Raw genomic sequence first — 19,847 nt, forward strand, 5'->3', positions numbered from 1 at the left:
AAAAAAATTATAAAGAAAAGCAAAGTTAGTACTTACGAAACATCAAGGGTGATCAAAGATAAGTTACAAGTAAGAGATATACCTCGCTTGAGCTTGTCTTCATACTCAAATTCACTAAGAATTTGTTCCATTGTCACCACTCTGCCTTCACTGCCACGAAGATCTGCCTTCATCCATTGCTCTAAACACATTAGCACTTCAATCATATAGTGAGTTAGGCAACTTCTATGAGGGGGAAATGATTCGACCACTAGTGCTAAATGCACTTTCAGAAGCAACAGATGACACTTGCATCGCAAGGACATCACGAGCAATCTCTGCAAGAATCGGAAACTTTGAGCAATTAACCTTCCACCAAGACAGAACATCAAACTCCACTCCAAGCATGGTTCTCGGATTGACAACACTCTCTTTGAGATAAGTTTCCAACTCATCTTTTGCTTCTCGATCCTCTATCAGATCAACCAACTCCGCATACATACAGTCCATCCTCTCATACCCCGACTCATCAATCAGATTGATTCTTTCACATGCTGGCTGCTCTTGGCTACCGAATGATGCTGGTTGTGGAGCTTGAGATGCTTGAACGCCTTCATCAGTATGAAACTGAGCACTGTACTCTTTGAACAAATCCCGAAGAACATCCATGACAGACTGAAACATTTCTTGAGCATCTGCAGTGTCTTTACCATAAAGTTTCTCGAAACACATCTTAGCAAACTGCATCTTCTTTGTAGGATCGAAGACAGTAGCTACAATCAGGATCTTGTTGATGTTCCTCATACCATCCCAATACTTATCAAATTTCTTAAGCATCTCCTCAGCCTTACCCTTCAAATCCGAGTCTAAACTACGGGTCAATCCTATCAAGTTCTTCTCTATTGTGACTATCTCACCGTAGCATTTAAAAGAGTTCAGAGAAGTCGATGCAGATACAACCAAAGTAGAGTTGTAGAAGATGATGAGGAACCGCACTAACCTCTCAATTGCATTCCAATCAACAATCTCAGGAGGTCCAATGCGCTTGATTCCATTCTCAAACTCCAAGAAGTGATCATTGTATAGCCGGTCCTCTGCCTCCATCTTGTTGAATGCTACCCTGAACTCAATAGCCCTTGACAACATCAAATACGTTGAGTTCCAGCGAGTCTTGCAATCCAAAGGCAAACTTCCTCTTGTTAACTTCCCTGAATCAACCCTTAACTCAAACGATCTAAGCCTAGTTGTGCTTGATCGTACATAAGAAACAGCATTACGGATAGCAGAAACATTAAAATCCACTGCAGCCAAACCTTCTTTCACAATCAAGTTTATGATGTGTGCAGAACATCTCAAATGCATAAAATCCCCATGCAGAACAAACGCATCATTACCAAGCAATGCAAAACTACTCTTAAACTTCCTAAGAGCCGATGTGTTTGCAGTCGCATTATCAACAGTGATACAGAAAACCTTCTCTATACCCCACTCAGATAAACAATCAAGCAGAACGGTTGAAATGGTCTGACCTTTGTGATCAGTGATGTACTTAAAACCAAGGATCAGCTTCTTCAGTTTCCAAGCAGCATCGATGAAATGAGCTGTGATCACCATATAACTAGCACCTATACAAAACCAAACAAAATCAAGTTAGGATTCAATCATATGCTACAAAATCAGACACAAACAAAAAAAAATTATCACCATTACTCCATTACCTGTTGATTGAGCGACCCATATATCAGTTGTTAAAGACACTCGCTGCTTGTTAACTTTGAACCATTCCCTCAGTGCAGCCTTCCTCTTCACATACATCTCAACAATCTGTCTTGTTGCAGTCCTCCTCGAGTGTGGTTTGGGCAGATTCATTTTGTTGCAGAAACACTTCCATGCCAAGCTTTCAACAAAGGCAAGTGGCATCTCACCGATGATAAGCATCTCATTCGTAGCTTCCTTGAATAAATCTTCTGAAACCTTGGCGTCCTTCAGATAACCATCTTCGCTGATCACAGGCTGAGCACGAACTTTCCCCTCTTCCCACGCTTTGTAATGCTTGCAGGTATTAAGATGTTTCTGCAGGTTGGATGTCCCGGATTTGGTTGGGCAAGCGAACGTCTTCTTGCAATAGTGGCAGACACATTTGTCTCGATTGTCTGGTGTCCTTGTGTAGTGATCCCAAACAGTTGACCGTGAGCTAAACACCTTAGTGGCCTTCGCTGGCTGAGATGTAGCTCTGCTTGAGCTGGGGACTTCTTTTCTTTTTCCTGAATTGTCAGGAGATGCAAACTCTTGTTGTGTTTCTTGGGTTTCTGTCTCTTGGTCTCTTTGATTGGCAATGTCTTTTCCATTAGGAGTTGTTGATGAATCCATCTACAAAATAAAAACAGTGAATCAATCAAAATAAAAACATGCTACATCAATATGAAACTATAGATCAAATACTACAGAATTAACAAGCAATTGAAAGAAAAAAGAACTGAGAGTTTCGGATAATAAACCTTAGATCGAATTGTGTTGCTGTGAGTTGTGAAGGAACTGCAACGATCAAGGTCCTCCATTTATAGATAATCACAGGTAGGGTTTAAGAGCTTCAATTTCGATTCTCGAACAGACGATTGAAGTTTTCTAGAGAAGCCGGCGAAGATGAACAGGTTAATCGATAGAACCAAGGAGGCAAGGAAATAAAGAAAATTGCTTTATGGTCGGGCATGAAGATAACCATTAATGAAGTATTGAAATGTAGCTGTTGTTAACTTCGGTTAACTATGAGTACTCTATCGGATACCGGTTATTAACCGACCCGAACCGTTACCCGAACCAAGGAGAAAGCAAAACCCAATCGGGTATTTTACAAGAACCGAATACATCCGAACCCGGTTTTTTCGGGTCGGTTCCGGGTCGGGTCCTCGGGTCCGGTTTTTGTGCCCAGGCCTAATTATTGTAATAAAAAATGCTTGAAAGCAGATGAAAAGCATTACGCTAAAGAAATTAGTGGTCAAACAAAATGCGTTGAATTAAACGTAACTGATATCGTTGTTGATGAATCACGATAGTAAAATAAAAAGGGCATCGTTCTCTGTTGGATCTTGGATCTTGGATCTGTGGCATTCATCAGCAGTTCAACAATAATTTGTTTAAATTTCGTGTTGTTCGTTTTAATAGATTGACAGAATACCGGGGTGGGCCGGGGTGGGCCAATTGGTTAAAATCATTGTACTGATTAAATGTGTTAACAGTGCCACTATAAAAGTTACTATGAGACATATGCACGCAGGCTGTGTTTACATAAACAATATTTAAGAATATTAATGTTTAAAGAATACTATATTGAAATGTAAACTTTATATTTGAGCGTACAAAATTTTTTTTAGCCCAAACTTAACATTCTGTTCAATTTTAATGACTATATAGTTTGTTTATTGATGGGTCTGTCCTAATTTTATAAGAGAAATTAGTGTGGAATATGATAAGATTAGAGTATAACTAATGTTGATCTTTCTATAAAGTTCCAAAATGAACATGAATAGATTTTTTTTCGACGAAAAGCTATTCTATTACTCAAATTTAAAGTGGTTTCGGTAATTAAACCAAAATAGAACAACCAACAAAATGAAGATCTCTATGAAATGATCTCACAGTCTTACCTAGAAAATCTGAAATCTAATTATGTACTCGTGGAATATGAGTGATTTTGAAGTTCGGGAAGCATATCTGTAAAGTCCCTATCCTCTCCAACTCTCTTGAAAATCTTGGCCAATCATGGAGTCTTTCAATCATCACAATCAAGTCTTTACAATTTATTCCAAAGTTCTGGCATGTGAAATATTGCAGTATACTCTCCATCATCCATCTCAAAGCTAGAATTTCAGACTGTAAAGCAGACTCCCCTCTAATAAAATTATGTATCCCCATAAATTGAGCTTTCCGCATGCTATCCATCCAAGTCCCAAAATGAACATGAATAGATTTTTTTTCGACAAAAGGCTATTCTATTACTCAAACTTAAGGTGGTCTCGGTAATTAAACCGAAATAGAAAAATCAACAAAATGAAGATCTCTATGAAATGATCTCACAATCTTACCTAGAAAATCTGAAATCTAATTATGTGCTCGTGGAATATGAGTGATTTTGAAGTTCGGGAAGCATATCTGTAAAGTCCCTATCCTCTCCAACTCTCTTGGAAATCTTGGCCAATCATGGAGTCTTTCAATCATCACAATCAAGTCTTTACAGCTTATTCCAAAGTTCTGCATGTGAAATATTGCAGTATACTCTCCATCGTCCATCTCAAAGTTAGAATTTCAGACTGTAGAGCAGACTCCTCTGTAATAAAATTATGTGTCCCCATAAATTGAGCTTTCCCCATGCTATCCATCCAAGCCCATCCACACCCACTGAATTGTGCTGTTGCTGTCCATGATCCATCTACTAGGCATATATTCCCCAAACTTATGACTTGGGATTCTTCAGTACTATGATGTTCTGGAACTCGTGGTACTGTTTCATTTGCATTGAACCAGGCTTGACATTCGCTTTCTGCATATCAAACTAGGGCTAAAGGATCCCGATCAATTCTCCTAAAGAGTTTTTCATTCATGGCCTTCCAAATGTGCCAGATTATCCAAAGATAAGGATCTCTGTCTAGCTCTGGCTCAATAATGACGTCCTTCCTCCAGAAAAGATAATCCATATTCATATAAATACTCGAAACAAGAAAGATGTATGGATTCGTCAGCGTCGAAGATAATGCCCAAACTTGTAAATCTGGTGGACACTCAAAGATTGCATGAGTTACTGATTCACCTAGTTCTCCACAACGTGGACAATAGTTATCGCATCTCATATTATGTCGTATCAGATTCTTTGTTACTGCTACATGACCTGTTATCAGTTGTCATATAAGATGACATATCTTTTGTGGAGCTTTTAGCTTTCAAGAAAAGGCTTCCAGCTTTGATATAATGGGTTCCAATATCTCCTTCTCAGTCTCAGGTTTCAAAACATTATGTGCTACCAGTATCCAGACTTAACATTGTATTGACTATTCTTCGTGTAGTTTCAACAAAAAGTGTCACGACTATGAGTCGTGCTTATAGTCAAACTCCTTATGAGAGATATATCTTCAAGAACCATATAATTCTCAAGCATTTCAACATCCCATTTTTTGACTCTTGATTGATGAGATCACTTACTCTCATATTCGGGTGTAAGACTGGAGCTAAGGGGCATGCTGGTCTAGCCGGTATTGTAAGAATCTAAAGATTCTCCCAAACCATAACATCATATCCTGAGTGTATCTTTTGGCGAATTCCCAATAGCAATAATTTATGGGCTGCTGAGATACTAGTCCACACATATGAAGGGCTATTCGTAGAGATTGTTCGTAAAGGCAAACTCATTCTATAGTAACGTCCACGCAGAACTCTAGCCACTAGTGAATCAGAGTATTGGAAGGTCAGATTAAAATCATGTATCATACGGAACCCAATCCCACCCTCATCTCTTGGTAAACAGATTTTTTTCTCATTTTCCCAATGAATTCCTCTCTTTGGTGGGTTAGAGCTCCACCAAAACTGTGCAATGACACTAGCTAGATTCTCACATATCTCCAAGGAAAGTAGGAATGTGGAGATAACATATTTCGGGAGCGCTAGAAGAATAGATTTGATCAGCACATCCTTTCCTCCTTTTGATAGCCATCTACCGGTCCAACCATTTACTCTATGCATTAGCTTGTCCTTCAGAAATTCAAATAGTTTACATTTGGAACCATTAATATCTTCTGGGATGCCTAGATAGGTTCCCATTCCTCCTTCATTTTAGATCCCTAAGGTATATTTGATCCATTGGCCTAATGCTTGTTTATATTTCCTGACTACTTTCATCACTTCTTCGCATTCACGGGCTACGCTTTAGAGAAAAAAAAAGACTATCATCAGCAAAGAAAAGGTGGGACACTGAAGGACACGCGCGGATAACACGCATCCCATTTATCTTCCCTTGGTTCTCTGCATGATTAAGAAGACTAACAAGTTCTTCCGTGCATAGAATAAAGATGAAAGGAGACAAAGGATCTCCATGTCGTAGACCTCTTTCTGGGACAATGTTTCCCCTTGGTTGCCCATTCATGAGCACCATGTATTTAACCGAGGTAATACATCTCATAAACCATGTAATCCAGATTTCAGAAAAAACCTCATTTTTCGCATCACCGCTTCGATGAAGGAATATTTCATTCTATTATATGCTTTACTCATATATGTCTTAATGGCCATCCTTTTGTTCCTGCCACTTGGTTTGGTTCAGAGTGCGTGAAACATTTTTTGATCAATCATTACATTATCTGAAATCTGCCTTTCAACAACAAAGGCTAACTGGATTTCCGAAATTAAATTTGGTAGAACCTTCTTCAGTCTCTGGCATAGGACCTTAGAGATTATCTTGTAACTTACGTTACACAAGCTAATGGGTCTGAATTCGGACATCTGATCAGGCCTACTTGTCTTTGGGATAGCACATATATTTGTATCATTTAAACCATTTGCTATCACTCCATGTAAAAGGAATTGTTTAAACATATGAGTTAGATTATCCTTTACGGTATCCCATAATTTCTGATATAAGAGATCAGTCATCCCATCTGGTCCAGGTGCCTTCTCCGGGGGCATCGTGAAAATCGTCAATTTAACTTCTCATTCAGTAACCGGAGCTATGAGATCCTTATTCATTGGTTATTAATCGTTGGGGATATCTCAAAGAGCACCTCTTCTATATCTTCTAGGTTAGAGGATTCAAAAATTTGTCTAAAATAACTAGTAGCAATGGCTAGTAGTCCTTTCTCATCTGCTACAATATTCTCATTGGCATCCATAAGTTGTGTGATTTTTATTCCTGGCCCTCCTCTGCTTTGTCAAAGCATGAAAAAATTTTGTGTTTCTGTCACATTCCCTAAACCAAAAAACCCTGCTTTTTTGCGTCCAAAACATTTTCTCTGCCTTAAGAGCATCATATAAATCCTCTGCCTTAAGAGAATCATATAATTCCTTCAATGCTTTTGTTGTTTCCTCAGTTGTAGCATCATATTTTTAGTACAAGCCCTCCACCTTCTCTTTTAGTTCTTCCACTTATTTTGCGGAGTTCAAATTATGTTGTCTCCTCCACGCTCCCAAGGTTTTACGATAACTCAAGATATGTTCCATAATACTTGCATCATGAGGGAGATCAGGAGATTTCCATCCATCAAAAGTTACTTGCCTCAGTTCCTCATTATCCAGCCATCGTTTGTCAAATTTAAACTTATTAGTTTCGCGAGGATATCTGCTAGAATTGGACAATGATCCAATCCCCATAAGCTCATATATTTGACAACAGAATGTGCAAATTTATCATGCCAATTCTTATTCACAACAACTCTATCCAGTCGACACCTAACAGTTGTTCCTTTTGCTCGTTTTCCACCCATGACAGCACTTCCCTAGTATATGGGAATTCCAGCATACCACAATCACTTAACATCTGCTTAAATGGTATAAAAGAGCTCTCAAGTCGTGGCCGTCCTCCTGTTTTTTCATTATGACCAATGATTTCATTAAAATCTCCTATCATAAACCAAGATCCATTTCTTGTTGTTGAGAAACGCGTAAAACGTTCCCAAACATGTTTTTTTTTCTTTTTAAAACATGGTCACCGTAAACAAACGTCATATAAACTTTTATTCCATCAAAACTGTCTCAATGTCAATCATTTATTATTTGGAAATAAAACATTAAATTGAAATGAACAAGAATAGATTAAGGGTGTGTTTACGTGAACATGAATAAATTATATACTTTATATGTTTCATAATAAGTGTCACTTTAGTCTTTTTCTACAACTTCAATGCAATTTATACTGACTTTAAGCTTAATATTAATTGTAAAATATGTTGATCTTATAAATAAGTTTATTTATCTAAAATATTATTGGTTAAATAGATAATATTAATGAAAACTTAAACGCATTCCCATCAGTTTCTTAATATGTGTGAAAATGTCAAAGTGACATTTTTTGTGAAACAGATGGAGTATTATAGTCAATAAAGTAGGTTTTGTATGCACTTAATATTAGTATAATTAATGGTTATATCCTCTATATATTAAAAGGGAAGACTTTAAAAAATAACAACCTCATTTTTGTATTAATTAAGAAAAACCCCTTCTTACGTGGCAAGTTTTTAAGAGGTCAAAAATCCTACGTGTCACTCTTAGAGGAGATTTGATAAAACCATAGTATTAAAATTAATACGACCAACCGTGTTTGTACATCTTATATATTTCGTTAATATTTTGTCATCGCGATTTCATGGTTTTTTTAATTATCATGATATTTTCTTTAATATATTATCATCGAACTTCTCCTGTATATTTTAGAGCGTAACAATATCATATCAAATGAACAGTCTTTTTTATGAGTTTATATTATCATCGAATCTCTGCAAAATGAGATTCTATTAAACCCTTCAACGTTTACGGTTGAATGCAAATGAGCAGTCTCTTTTTTTATAAGATGGAGATAAGTGGGGACTGATTGTTATATGACTTCATGGTAGTCTTCGATAAATTATAGTCCAGAATGAAGTTCTGTTTATGCAATTTGATTTTCTATATTTCGTTATAAAGGTTCTGTTTATGCAATTTGATTTTCTATATTTAGTTATAAAGGTTCTGTTTATGAATGAGGTTCTCTTAATGCAATTTGATTTTCGTTATAAAGGTTCTGTTCTTGGTAGTCTTCGATAAGTTATGCAGTTCTGTCCAGAATGAGGTTTTTTTAACAAAAAACCTTACAAATAAGTTCTTGATCTAATGAAAATAGAAATAGTATGACGACTAAGATAATAACATTTACTTCGGTTTAAATGAACCTTTACATAGAACATATTATATATTATACAAATTAAATATTGGTTTTCTGTGTCATCCATCTTTAATTTGATTAAATCAATCATAATAAATGAAAATATCTTTTCGAGAATGCTAAATTTATTTACCTTGATTAACAAGTGTGTATCTATTAAATATGTAAATATTGCATTTATTAGATCATTACTTTCGCCCCAAGGCTTAAAGACGCAATCAATTTTGCTTAAGGTAAGGTGAATTAAATATCTTCCTTGAGTATCACTTAGTTTCAGTTTTACCACTTAGACAAATTCCAATTTCGGTGAAGTAATCGACTCTAAGGTCATCGTTGATAGCGAAACCGGTAGGTCGAACGGGTTTGGATTTGTCAATTTCTCTGCTGAGAGTGCAGCTAATGCTGCCATTTCTGAGATGGACAGAAAAGAACTGAATGGACGCACCGATTGAATGTTGCTAACGATAGACTAAGTTCTCCATGGGCTTATGGAGGAGGCGGTGGCTATGGAGGGGGTGGTGATGGCTACGGAGGAGGAGGAGGTAGCTATGGAGGAGGTGGGTATGGAGGCGGTTATTAAACATATGAACTTCTTGAGAAGAATAGTTTGTGGTATTCGTCTATTTGATGTTTTAAAATTGAGTCTTGTGGTAGTATAAATCCTTAATGTGATTTTGTTAAAAAGACATTCGTCCTGCAGGTTTTCAAATAATTAAGTAGGGATTTTTAGAATATGCAGTGACCCTTTTTCTTAACAATCTTAGAAAATCGTTTAAAATGTTTTGTGTTTGACACATCATCTTTCAAATTAGCAATTTTCTGATATATTTTTTTATTGTGCTATGTGGTTCTTTAAGAATTAGGTGCCCGTTGTCAAATAAAAGAATTACATGTTAGATGATGATGTTTATGTATATACGGACGTTGACGTTTGAGTTGGAAATGGTAATACTGAAACTAAAACTCCTTTGCTGACCCATCATCTTTCAAACTAGCAATTTTTCCTGATTTTTTTTATTGTGCTATGGTTCTTTAAGAATTAGGTGTCCGTTGTAAAAAAAAAGAATCAGGTGTTAAATGATGATGTTTATGTATATACGGACGTTGACGTTTGAGTTTGAAATGGTAATACTGAAACTGAAACTCCTCTGCTGACCAAAAGGAGGTTGTAGCTGTGGACGAAAGTTCCATCCGGACTGGTGTGAACCGAAATGAAAACTCTTAAACCTCATGCTTTAGATTATACTCTTAGCTATAAACCGAAATGACAACTCTTAAAACCGAGAAGACAAATCCAAAACTTATAGGGAAAATATTAAATTTAAAATTTTAAAGTTTAAATCCTAAACACCAAACTCATCCTACGCATGGCGCAGGTCTTATCCTAGTTTGTATAAATTCCCAAAATGTGAAAAAGGTTTATAGTTAATTATAGTCCATCCCAATCACTTTAGGTGGTGCTTAAAGATTATTATGTTCTTTCGTAGTAAATGATGTTCTCATTATTTTAGATGAAATTTAATATCATTAAAATTTGTGATAAATTAAAAAATAACGTATTATTTTTTTATTGGGTAAACTAATTTTATTTAATGTGACTTTTACGTAATAAAGATAAATTACATAAAATTATTTTTTAATATTTGTGCAAAAGCTTTAAACATCACTTTAAAGTAATACAAAGAGAGTAATTTATTAGCGGTCGTCATCACAGAAACCATATATTTAGTGTTTAAATCTATGTGAAACATAAATATTTAATAAAAACTTAGTTTACATATTTGGCAACACGATGATATCGACAACCACTAATAAAAAGATAGTATCAAAGAGAAAATATATAAAAAATCACCGACTTGGTCATAAAATTTGAAATTATATTAAGCTATAAGATGTGTGAACCAAGTATGCTTAAGCTTCCACATGAGGGTGATATAGAAGAAGGTAATGATCAAGGTGAAGATCATGAACATGAAGCTATATACCAAAATGAGGAAGAGGAAGAAGAAGATACTGATCACAATGACACCCAAGATGGTGGTGTTCCACCGTTGGTGACAGACACGGTCGCACCATATCAAAACCAAAATATCTGGATAATTATGTGTTGATTGCAGATGAAGAAAATGCAATGCTGTTGCTCACAGTGGATGGCGAGCCAGAGAACTATTTTGAGGCTGAACACATAATAGAATGGGTTGAAGCAATGATGGTCGAGATAGAGTCTATCAGAAGAAACAAGACATGGGAGCTTGTAGATAGACCAACTGGAGTGAAACTCATAGGGTTGAAGTGGATCTACAAGATTAAAAGAAAGACGGATGGTACAGTGAGTAAGTATAAGGCGAGGCTTGTGGCAAAAGGCTATGTACAAAGGCAAGGAAAATATTTCGACGAAGTGTTTGCACTTGTGGCGCGTCTCGAAACTATTAGGCTCTTGATAGCCCTCGCAGAAACTAATGGATAGGAGATACATCACATGGACGTGAAGACCGCTTTCTTGAATGAATATCTGAAGGAGTTAGTGTATGTAACTCAACCCGAAGGTTTCAAGAAGAAATGTGAAGAAGATCGATTTTGTATTTTACACAAGGAATTGTATGTGTTACGCCAGGCACCCAGTGCACAGAATATGAAACTCTATCAGGTTCTAAAGGAGATGAGATTTGAGAAGTGCACAAAGGAACCATCAGTGTACCGCAAGACTACAGGAGGAGACGTCTTGATCATAGCCATCTACGTTGATGATCTATTTGTGACGGGAACTTCACTTAACGTGATTAAGCAATTAAAGGAAGAGATGTCTAAGAAGTTCGACAGATCTAGGTAAGCTAAAATATTACTTTGGCATAGAGGTGATTCAAGGAGCAGACGGAATCAGAATAAAACAAGAAAGGTATGTTCAAGGAATCATGTCTGAGACGAAGATGGAGGCGTATAATGCAACTCAAGTTCCAATGGAGGCGAACTTGAAGATCTCGAAAGCTGAAGATGAACCAGAGATAGGTGCTACGGAGTTCAGAAGGATCATAGGATGTTTGAGGTATCTACTTCACACACGACCCGACTTGTGTTACATAGTGGGCATTCTTAGCAGATACATGCACAATCCGAGAGACTCTCATGGACAAGTCATCAAGCACATACTGCGGTATGTAAAAGGAACAACAAAATTCGGTTTGTTATTCAAGAGAGATGGTTCAAGGAGTGTCGTTGGTTATAGTGACAACAGTCACAACATTGATCTCGACGACGGGAGGAGCATGCCAGGACATGCATTCTACTACGGTTCAACATTGATCACTTGGACGTCACAGTAGCAACAGATAGTCACATTGTCATCATGCGAAGCAGAGTTCATGGCGGCAACTGAAGCAGCGAAGCAAGCTATATGGATCAAGAATTTGTTAAGTGAGATACTAGGTGAAGAAGACAAGACGGTCACGCTTAGGATCGACAACAAATCAGCCATTGATCTAACGAATAATCCAGTTTTCCATGGAAGGAGTAAGCATGTACTCAAGAAGTATCACTTCATTCGTGAATGTGTGTAGAATGGGCAAATCGAAGTGGAGCATGTGCCGGGTGTTGAGCAGAAGGTCGACATCCTTACCAAGCCATTAGCAACTATTAAGTTCAAGCAAATGAGGAGCTTAATTGGAGTTCAAGAAATTGATCTCCCTAATCCAAATTAGAATTAAAGGGGTGAATGTTGGATAATTCCAAGTCTGTGGAAACTTAATATATTGATAAGTGTTTAATTATGTTAAGATAAACACAAAAAGAATTCTAGAAATAGAAAAAAAAAGTATTCTATTAGATTAGGTTTTTGTTTTTCATATCCCAAATGTTAAGGAAATTGTCTTTCACGATAAATAGAGATCTTATGGAGAGGTCTTCCATATGATTAAAAAGAGAGAGATCAAGAGATTTAAGAGAAAAACATTGAAAGCTTTAGTTTTGAATAGTTTATAAAATTAATAAGAAAAGTTGTTTTTATAAATTTTTGTATTTTTAAGAGATCTAAGAAAGTTATGGAGATTTGAATATATATACTATGGATATAGTCCAATTGTCATAAAATGGTTTCGCAATTATATAAACTTCTAAAAATGTCCCTTTAGCATATTTGGTAAACGTATTATCACCAGCTCGTTGATGTCATGAGTTCAAAATAAGACAGCCACATATTTGTTTGTTCTTTCAAAAAAAATTATATAAACTAAAAAAGCTAGTTCAGACAATTATCTCGAATTAAGATGTTAGATGTTGGTTGAAACTTGAAACCAATTTTCCAATTCAAGACTTGTGAACCTTATGTATTGCAAAATATATATAAAGTGTGAAGTCAAATTGACAGAACTTACGGTAAACAAGAACGCGGAAGTATGATAGCTCAATCCGTAGTCATTACGATGAAAAGGATCTTGGACATTTTGTATACACACATGAATTCAACCAAATCTAGTTCTAGTCTTTGTCCAGTCTCCCGTGGATGAGGTATTAATTATTTAATAGACTAATACAAAGTCTCTTCGAAAACTAAGTTCACATAATCTTGAGCTAAATTCTGAGAGTATAAGTGTATTGATCGTCTGCTAATTTACCAAACTTTGGACGTCGATAATAGAATATAAGTAGCAATACACGGTTAATGTAAGTAAGTTGTAGATCATCACGCGAACTCTTTTTTTTTTTTATAATAATGTTGTCGCGTAGGTGTGTAAAATATAAACGATAGTGAAAGCTCAATTGTATTATGTCATGTGGTTTTTTTTCCTGATAAAAAAAATCCGGATATATTAAAGAGGTAGACCTAATCTCCGGATGGAGATACAGTCTATAGATAGACCATCTTTTCGATATTTTTAAAGGAGCAGAAAGCAATTGCCCATATTCGTATAGCCAGTGATGTTTGAACCCGGGTTCACCTTGTTTTTAAATTCTTTCAAGCGCCACATTGTCACATTAACGGAAAATAAAATTAATTTCGATTGTTTTTTTCTGACAAAAACTTCGATTGTTATGAATAATAATATCTTCATTTGTAATATAATAAAACCAAAGAAAATTTTTTTAACAGCTATAGAAAATCATATCTATACTATTATTTGTGAAGTGATTTTTTTCGCAATCGAACTCTCACGTTAAAAATTAGAGTGGTCAAAGTCGACGATACCCTTAATGAATTATATATTATAAAATTAATTATGCAATCAAAAACGAAATTTATTAATAATATTTTTTTAATAAGATAATTCTTATATATTGTGTTGTTATCTTAAAATATTTTCCAATTATAAAAGTTAAAAAAATAGATATAAAACAATTCATAATAATTAAGTGGTTAAAATCAATGTTGATTATTTCGCAATCGAGCTCTCACGTTAAAAGTTAGAGTGGTCAAAGTCGATGATACACTTAATGAATTATATATATAATTAATTATATAATCAAAAACGAAATTTATTAATAATATTATTTATTTTTAAAATAAAATAACTTTTATATATTTTGTTGTTATCTTAAAATATTTTTCAGTTATAAAAGTTAAAAATAGATATAAAAATTTATAATAATTAAGTATTTAAAGTAAATATTGATTTTTCGCAATCGATCTCTCACGTTAAAAATTAGAGTGGACAAAATCAATGATACCCTTAATGAATTATATATATATATATATAATTAATTATATAATTCAAAACGAAATTTATTAATAATATTATTTAATTTTAAAAAATAAGATAAATCTTATATATTATGTTGTTATCTTAAAATATTTTTCAATTATAAAAGTTAAAAATTAGATATAAAACAATTTATAATAATTAAGTGGTTAAAATCAATATTGAGTTTTTATTAATATTTGTTTTAAATAAGGTAATTCTTATGTATTTTTTTGTTATCTTAAAATATTATTCAATTAAGTTAAAACAAGATATAAAAATCTATAATAATTAAGTGGTTATTAATAATATTAGAATTTTTTAAATAAGATAATTCTTATATATTGTGTTGTTATAATAAATACAAAATATTTATAATTAAATACTAATAAGCAAAAACCATTTTGTATAAATATAGTTTCTAAAATATTTCTAATATGTGAATATTTTCTTTTAAAGTATTAACTCAATTATAAACATATATTTTAATGAAATATTAAACGCTATAACTTTTAATTTGATGTTAGATTTTTTTTAAAACATAAATAATAAATGTTCTTTAAATATAAATAATAAATTACCATGATGGTTTTTGAATTAATAAATATAAACTAATAAAATATTTGTAAGACGATCAAGTCCGCACGTGCAGACAAAATATACTAGTATAGTGTTTTGCATTAAAAATCGTATAAACATGTAACAAAATATATCATCAAATCAGTCTGAATTATGAAAGAAAAAAACCTTAGGAGGGGACCAAAATATAAAATATTTCTTATTCTTTTTAAATTTTAAGATTTATCTTATTCTACCGTGTGTGAACATATATTTATTTTATATGCTAAATTTAACAAGTTCTGGTGATAAAAAAAAATTCAACAAGGTCTACTACGCATTTAGAGTTGAGAAATGGAGTACATTTTAAAGTTGAAGGTTTAGGGTTTAGAGTTGAAGGTTTAGGTTTAGGATTTAGATTTTATGGTTTAGAGTTTAGAGTTTAATGTTCGAATTTTGAAAAAGTATAATTTGAAAACGTAAAAAATTATTTTTTGATTTTTTAAATAGAATAAAGTTATAAGAATTTTTTGCTTTCTAACGAAGAATATATTTTTGAAAATATATTTTTATTGGTTGTAAACATGAATAATGATTAAAAAAAACAATAAACATGAAAATTTTCTTGTATGATTCTGTATATAATATTTCATTCGTTTAGCAAAAATGATAAATTTAACATTTTCATACACATAAAAAATAATTAAAATATATTTATTTTATTAATTATATAATCAATAGTATTTGCAATAAATAAAAATATCTATTAAATCAGTTTACATTTTATAATAAATATTAAGTTTAAAATATATTTAAATTATATTAGAATTTTTAAAATAATAGTTTTAGTCTTTTAGATAATAAATTATAAATTTAGAAAAAACAGATGAAGGATCATATAATTTTAGCACGATGACTCGGAAATTATGAAGTTGACTTCTTATCATTAATTTAAAGTCAGCTCTTACTTTTACAGATATAATCCTAGGTTATATTAACTTTCTTTTAGAATATGATCTATAAATACATGTAATTAGTTATGTGATTAGCACATGTGGAATTAATAATAGTATGCTAAGATGTAGATTCATGGAGTTCTCAATTATTTTTATTTTTTGGTCTGAAAATACATTGTCTGTTTCATATCTAAGATAGCAAAAAAATTTATAGATACATATACTACATTGATTATTTTGTTATTGTTTGGTTAACCAGATCACATTAAATTTGAGTAGTAAAAATATCCGTTTGATAAAATATGCTAAGGTTAAATATGGAGAATTTTTTTTCTTCCCAACTTGTGATGAGTTAAAGTAAATATGTTTCAATGTTTGTTTATATATTTTCTGTTTTTCTGTCTATTAAAATGCTTATAAATATGTCTTTAAAACTGCATACAGTCATATATATATATATATATATATATATATATATATATATATATATCACTTTAGAGCTTGCAGTATTTATATTTGATTAGTCGTTTTCCGGAATTAATAGTAAAGAATTAGATGCTCTCACATTATCATTATTCCACTATTTTACATTAGTTTAAACTTTACACTATTTATCTATTAATTAGGCAATATATATAGCTTGTCTACACTTTCGTTCTTTGGCTCTCTGCTTGTTTTTGAATTACATAAAAGATTATATCAAATATCTAGTTTTTATTCTATAAGTCAAAAATTTTATAGCTCTTCTTGCATTCGAGCCCCTTGCATTCATATTTAAATTTTTAAAAAGACTACAAAAATTAAAGAACCTTGTTAAAGCACTAACGTACGTAAGGATGATATTAGGTCTGAGATCGGATCGGATATTCGCTTTCCAAAATTTTAATATTTGTGATTTGTTTCGATATAACGGATATTGAATTTTAGTATTTGCTTTACTTCGAAAGCTTACGGATATCTTGAATTTTTGGATCAAATAACAACAAATAACGAATCGAATCAAATTTAACGGATAAAATGTCCAGCCCTAGATGATACTATACCATGTTTGCATTTGATAATTAATTACACGAGAAAAGAACTACTCCATAATATGAGCTTATGAGTTATAACTTATAAGACCACCGCGGAATTCAGCATTATATAAGTGTATAAAATTTAATTATGACCAATTTATGTAGCTAAAACCTTGTTGCCAACCCTAATCATACATAAATTACTTAATTAATTATTTAGTTGCTCTGTAGTTATTTTTTTTTAAATCATAGAGATCGTAAAAATATTTTAAGTTCAAACACTAATCTCATAAGATTTTTCATCTGGATATATCAATACAATACTAAAAGCTAAATATCTTCAAAGGTTAGCCTGTCCACGTCCTCAATTTAAATCAGCCAATCAGAAGGTTTTATTTTCCCATGTCACTAGGATTGAGATAGAATGGGCTTTCGTGTTGGAACTATTAAAATCATATCAGCCCACCCAGCCCATTTAGACAAACCTGTTCTTCATCTGCATGCTTGGCGACTCTCTCCACACTCTTCCACTTCATCTTCTCCAATTTCTGTTTTTTTTTTCCGTTACCTTCTCAATCAATGACTATGTTAAAGAAATAATTAAAGTTTTCCTCCACCTCCCTTTGATACTACTCCTATATAAAGCTCTTGGGTAATCCATTGTTAAACTGTAGCTTGATTGATCATGATAAACTATTGTTTCGTTAAATTATTTTTACATTGTATCTGAGGGGCAGAGAGTATGTGAGAGCAATAGATAGTGAGAGAGGAGAGAATGAATGGTGGTGATGAGATCAGAGCTTCGTCGTTTTAGATCAGAGATTCTCTCAGGTTTGAAGGCAGTTCAGGCGAAGAAGTTCAAGAAGGTATCTTCTCATCGATTCACTTTCCTGTATTTTTTCTCTGCATCTCTGTTTGCTTCCTTTTCGATTTATTTTATTTTATTTTATGTTAATGTTTTCTGTTTGCAAATCTATGCTCTGTGATTACAATTAAAAAAATTTGCTCAGACATATGTGTGTGTGTTTATTGTAATTATCAACAGGCTGTGTACTGCTTACAATCAAGGGACTGGACGAGGAACGTCTGTGTTAGAATTGATTGCTGCTTTTAAAAAAAGCTTCTGGCAAGGTAAACATAGCGCTGAGTGAAATTAAAACATCTCTTGAATGTTTCTGTGGTATAAAGTTGGTTGAAACAAATAACATATTTTGCAGAAAATACCTATCAAGCTTTGTATGAGAAGGCCAGGAGATGCAACTGCAGTTTATGCTTCAACAGAGAGAACTGAGAAAGAACTTGGCTGGAAGTAAGTTAAACTCTTTCACCATTGACGTTTAGGTTTTAAACTGTTGGTTGAGTCATCTGATTTGGTACTTTCCTCGAACCCATCGAAGTTAGATCTTTATTTTCCTCACTGCAACAGAAAAAAAAACACAATGTCGAGAAGATACAGCTGAGTGCAAAAACATAGATTACAGAGTTGTAAATGAAAGTATTTTCATGGGCCTGAGAACATTTTTGGCTTACTATAAAGCTTATCTACCTATCTATCTAAATTCAATCACAAGATAAGTATATGGCCGTAACTCCATTTATTGTTATCAAATCTGATGAGGTGATCTGTACTGGTAGAATTACATGGTAATGGAGTTTTTCCTCTTTGTGAAGGCTGATTAAAATTCAACTTCATTACATGTATTGTTAGGTAGATTGTCTTTTATTCAACTGAGACATGTGTTTCACGAAAATCAAAGGTGGCTTGGGGTACTTCAGGTGAAATATATTTTAAGAAATATTATTCTCTTTTACTCTACTCACTTTTTTCACCAGCTCATGCTTTCTGTTCACTTAAGCTTTTGTTTGCAGTTCTTTCAGTGAGTGTCAACCTCCACATGAGAAACATAGGATGCAACTTAATAGAGAACTGGGTTAAAGGTAAGACGGATCAAGTTTTGGTTTCAGAACTGAAGAATACAGAATAAGGTTTTCAACGTCTTACTTTCTCTCTTCCTCGCTTTGTCTCTTCTCCAATAAAAAAGAAAGAGAAGCCCTTAGTTTTGCTTCACCGTCGTCTCTTCTTGCAGGCACAATAAGAAAGAGTTGATAGTTGTGCACTCAAGGAAGAGAATATTTGGATTCATTGCGAAAACATTGCCATTCGAGAAGCTCACAAACACACCATTTGCCACAACTGTGGTGATGCTCCTGTTCATGACGACTCTTTGATGAACAGAAGCTTTGAATCTAAAATGTTTAGAGAAGAGGTTCTAGCTTTTTTTTTACCATCTCATGATCAAAACAAGGATACTTTGTTCATTGAGAAGCTCCTCTCAAGCTGTCCTGTTCTTGAAGATTTCACCGTGTATAGGGTTTTTGATGACAATATACCTGTTCTGCGTATGAGATCTCAGTGTCTTAAGAGGTTTTGTGTAAAGTTTGGCCGCCAGAGAAGAATTTTTGGTAGAGAGTATGCGGTTTGGTGTCAGTCTAATGAGAACTGTTGGTATCAAATCTTTTTTACTATTTTTTACTATGTTGTTAAGACCTCACAAGAAAAGTAAGAAAATATGAGGAAACCATAAGAGTAAATAAACTAATACCACATTAAGCAACAAACGTTTTTTATTTCTGTTCAAACAAAAAGAATGAAAAGCTTAAAAACAAAATAATCTATTAAGTTTAACAAATACAATAAAATATTAAAGTTAACTAATAAAATATTAAAGTTAACTACAACTAACAAAAAAACTAATCCTCCAAATGATTAAAA

At 33.4% G+C, this 19,847-nt stretch overlaps 1 long non-coding RNA gene and 1 pseudogene across 4 annotated transcripts; both read left to right on the forward strand.

Annotated features, from left to right (window-relative positions):
- The first annotated feature begins 6,035 nt into the window (after nucleotides 1-6,035).
- On the forward strand, nucleotides 6,036-9,592 carry LOC130494841 (glycine-rich RNA-binding protein 2, mitochondrial-like; annotated as a pseudogene).
- A 7,924-nt stretch (nucleotides 9,593-17,516) lies between these two features.
- LOC108860020 (uncharacterized) lies at nucleotides 17,517-19,607 on the forward strand. Of its 4 annotated transcripts, XR_008946411.1 has the most exons (7): nucleotides 17,527-17,726; nucleotides 17,812-17,940; nucleotides 18,120-18,205; nucleotides 18,292-18,383; nucleotides 18,783-18,850; nucleotides 18,944-19,060; nucleotides 19,162-19,607. It is a non-coding gene; the product is annotated as an uncharacterized LOC108860020 (long non-coding RNA). The 4 variants fall into 4 exon arrangements; XR_008946412.1 differs by having other exon boundaries at nucleotides 17,517-17,940; nucleotides 18,931-19,060; XR_001950578.2 differs by having other exon boundaries at nucleotides 17,534-17,940.
- The last annotated feature ends 240 nt before the right edge of the window (nucleotides 19,608-19,847 follow it).

This window comes from Raphanus sativus, chromosome 5 (genome assembly GCF_000801105.2).
Source record: "Raphanus sativus cultivar WK10039 chromosome 5, ASM80110v3, whole genome shotgun sequence".
In the NCBI taxonomy this organism is placed as follows: Eukaryota; Viridiplantae; Streptophyta; class Magnoliopsida; order Brassicales; family Brassicaceae; genus Raphanus; species Raphanus sativus.